Source organism: Cygnus atratus, chromosome 31 (genome assembly GCF_013377495.2).
Source record: "Cygnus atratus isolate AKBS03 ecotype Queensland, Australia chromosome 31, CAtr_DNAZoo_HiC_assembly, whole genome shotgun sequence".
Taxonomy (NCBI): Eukaryota; Metazoa; Chordata; class Aves; order Anseriformes; family Anatidae; genus Cygnus; species Cygnus atratus.
Genome location: NC_066392.1, coordinates 707,057 through 711,034, shown reverse-complemented (window position 1 = coordinate 711,034; position 3,978 = coordinate 707,057). Strand labels below are relative to the sequence as shown.

The 3,978-nt window shown below is 51.8% G+C and overlaps 1 pseudogene; it reads right to left on the bottom strand.

Annotated features, from left to right (window-relative positions):
- Window positions 1-286: 286 nt before the first annotated feature.
- LOC118261388 (olfactory receptor 14J1-like) lies at window positions 287-3,545 on the bottom strand (annotated as a pseudogene).
- Window positions 3,546-3,978: the final 433 nt, after the last annotated feature.

The window sequence follows — 3,978 nt, the reverse complement described above, 5'->3', positions numbered from 1 at the left end:
GCCAGAGCAGCTCTCAGAGGAAGGACGTCACACAAGGAAGGCAGTGCAGGCTCGTTCCTTTTATTTAAATTCACAGAGGGCCTGGCTCCTCATATACAGGATCTCTGAGCTATACTCGACAGGTACATACCGTGAAAGAAATGAGATGAATCATACCATCTTAATGGGCAACTTTAGCTGTATTAAAACAAAGAAAGTCCTGTAACGAAAACACTCATAAATAAACAACCACACACAAAAATAATCATATATATAGTATTAGTTGTTCTTGTAGTCATTGACATTATTAGTCATCTGCAGAGGTAGAATGGAAATTTATTGCTTCCAAAACACATCTAGTCATCAATTTCCACAGCACATGCTTGAGCTCCTGGTTCCTCATGCTGTAGATGAGGGGGTTCACTGCTGAAGGCAGCACCGAATACAGAACTGCCACCACCAGGTCCAGGGATGGGGAAGAGATGGAGGGGGGCTTCAGGTAGGCAAACATGGCAGTGCTGACAAACAGGGAGGCCATGGCCAGGTGAGGGAGGCACGTGGAAAAAACTTTGTGCTGGCCCTGCTCAGAGGGAATCCTCAGCACTGCCCTGAAGATCTGCACATAGGAGAAAACAATGAAAACAAAACAGCCAAAAGCTAAAGAAACAGAAGTTGTTGAAACACAAGTTGAAACACAAGTGCCCCAACTTCCCTGAGGTAGGCATCTGAGCAGGAGAGCTTGAGGATCTGGGGGATCTCACAGAAGAACTGGTCCACAGCATTGCCTTGGCAGAGGGGCAGGGAAAATGTAGTGGCCGTGTGCAGGACAGCATTGAGAAAGCCACTGCCCCAGGCAGCTGCTGCCATCTGGGCACAAGCTCTGCTGCCCACGAGGCTCCCGTAGTGCAGGGGCTTGCAGATGGCAACGTAGCGGTCGTAGGCTATGATGGTGAGAACATAAAATTCTGCTGCAGTCAAGAAGACAAATAGAAAGACCTGTGCAGCACACACTTGATAAGAGATGGCCCTGGTGTCCCAGAGGACATTGGCCATGGCTTTGGGCAGAGTGGTGGAGATGCAGCCCAGGTCAAGGAGGGCGAGGTTGAGGAGGAAGAAGTCCATGGGGGTGTGGAGGCGGTGGTGGCAGGCTACGGTGGTGAGGATGAGGCCGTTGCCCAGGAGGGCAGCCAGGTAGATGCCCAGGAAGAGCCCGAAGTGCAGGAGCTGCAGCTCCCGCGTGTGTGCGAATGGCAGCAGGAGGAACTCACTCACAGAGCTGCTGTTGGGCATTTCCTGCTTCTGGGCATTGGGTCCTCCCAAAGGAAGAGAAATCCAGCAATAATATAGCAGAGTGATCTGAGAAAACCATTCCCATTTCTCAAGTAAGCCCCTCAAAGCACTTGCCCAACTGCACGCAGACAGCTGGCATATCCCCTTCGTGCATTGGATTCAGCTGCTCTCTGCTGGCATCTCTTTGACTGCAGGACAATTGCACTAAGGAGGTTCTTCTGGGAAGAGCTTGAACACTGCTGAGAGCAGAGGAATCCAAGCTCCAAGTGCACATCTCCAGACCTCTCACCCTGTCCCCATACTCCCCTTCCCCCAAGCACCCTGACAGCTCACTCCATGGGCAGGTGAAACCCCCATCCCCAGGCAGCCTGGGAACAAGACCAGCAGCAGCACGGCCAGGTGCAGAAGCCAGGAGGAATGGCAGCGTGCTGCTGCCAGGGGAGGCAAGGCCAGGGAGGGACAGACGGACACTCAGCAGACCCTCCTGTGCTGCAGCTCTGCCTGCAGAGGAGGCAGCTCCTGCTGGGGAGACAGCGGGCCTTGAGGGCTGAGGCTGTGCTGGTGGGAGAGGAGAGCAGGGGGTGTCCCAGGGAAGGCGCCTGCCCTGCAGGGGATGGCAGGGAGGTGCCTGAGCCCTCCCTCGCTAAAACATTTCTGGCAGCAGCTCCCTCTCACCACCTACCCATGTCCCTGCTGCCTGCCTGTGTCCCTGCTGGGAGTCGGTTCTGTGTCCCCATGTCTCCCTCCTGTCCATGCTCACAGCCCCATCCCAGAGTCTATGTGCTCAGATTCACTCAGATTCCCCTCCACTGCAGGAATCTGAAAGCACAGAATCCAAAAAAGCCTTTCCCTTCAGATAAACCAAGCCTCAGTCTTCCCCTTCAAATGCCCCCTTATAAATGCCATTCTCTAAAGCATCTTCTACTCCTCGCTGGAGAAGCAGAGAGACCCATCCTGACAGATGCTGTCAGCCATCGGATGTGCCAGCTGTAGAAGACCCCTCTGGCAACACCACCTGCAATGCCCTGCTGCCAGAGCCTCACGGTGCCAAGAGCCTGCAGATCTGTCCTGCCACACGCTGCCCTCTGTTGCTGTGCTCCTCACTGCCTCCAAGCCCTCTCTCCTTCTCTCCTCTCCCTGTGCCAGCTGCAGTCAGAGCCCCCAGCCCTGCTGCGCTGTGCAGAGGAGCTGCTCCTGGGCAGAGCTGTCTCTCTGCAGCGCTGCCCGCTTGCCACGAGCTCCCCTTGGGCCCAGGAGCCCGGCCCAGCTCAGCAGCACAGCACCCGACCATGGCATCGCTTGCTCTGTGCCATTGGGCTCCCTCGAGGTGTCCCCAGGGCCTCAGGGCTGACAGCTCCCGAAGGCAGCAGGGTCTCTGCTGGGATGTGGTGTCTGAAGCAGACTGACATCATCACGGACTGCCCTTCTCTGAACACAGGAGGGATGACTTTTACAAGTGTGATTTGTGCTGTTGGACTGTTGTTGTCAAACATGTTGTGCTTTAACCTGTCAGGCACCGAAGCAATACAGAGCTGTTAGCTCACACCCACCACTCAAAAGCTTATTTGTTGAAATACAGACAGTTTAAAAAGACAGAAAATAAAGATAGAAGAATAACAGTAACAATAATAATAAAGAATAACACATTTTATTATTATTATTATTACATGTATAACGCAAGTGATGCAGAATGCAATTGCTCATCACCCACTGACCGATGCCCAGCCTTTCCCCAGGCAGGGGTCCCCCTGAACCTGGCCACTTGCACTTCATGTATCCCTGCCTCTAGGATGGAGGTAGATTTTTGCATCCCATTTTCTCATGGCCTCTTCATGGTCACACAGTTAAAACCACAGGGTTGCATGTAGTATGCACCCACTATATCAACTTTCTTGGGCAGATGGATACTTACACCTGATAGCTGAGCTATTGGTTCGTGCAGGTGGGGAAGAAGATGTATTCTCTTATAGTTCTTGCACCTCATGAGAAAGTTTCTCTCAAGATGAGATGCAGGCCCATAGGGAAGAAGAGAGACTTTCTTTGTAATGCCAGAGTTGGCTAGCCGATTCATCCACCATGGGTTCCTCTTGGTCTTTCCAGATCATTACTGCCAATGAGTTGGCATATGATGATGGTGTGCTCTGTACAAACGTCTGCCACATGGGTCATGTGCACTTGACTTCATCTGGATCTTTGGACAGCTGTTTGTTGTCTAGGTTACTATCAATCACCTCCAACATGGCTAATTCCCTCAGGTACCGGATACCCCTCTCCATGGTGGTCCACTTTCCTGGTTGACATACAAGATCTTTCCTGAAGGAATACCTTTCGTTCAAGCATGACAGGATTAAGTTTCTTGTGTCCTTTTCCAATGGCTTTGTCAATCAAAATCCAGCTGCTTGGCTTCCCTGCCCTCTAATTCCAGGCTATTGGCCCTGTTCTCCCAGCACTGGAGCAGCCAGGTGACAATGTGCTCACCAAGATGATGGCTGAAATCTTTTCCCTTATCTCATAGCTTACCCTGGGAAAGGGATCACTTGGTTTCTGATGCTTAGATGATCTCTTCTTCTTTGTCCTCCTGCCTCCACGGTGGCCCTTCTTTGGTGAAACCTGCCTTATCTTCTTCTTCCTCCTTTCTTGTCTGCGTAGGAGTTTCTTTCCTTTCTAAAGAAAAACTGACTTCCACAGCCATTGCTTTCTCTTGCATGT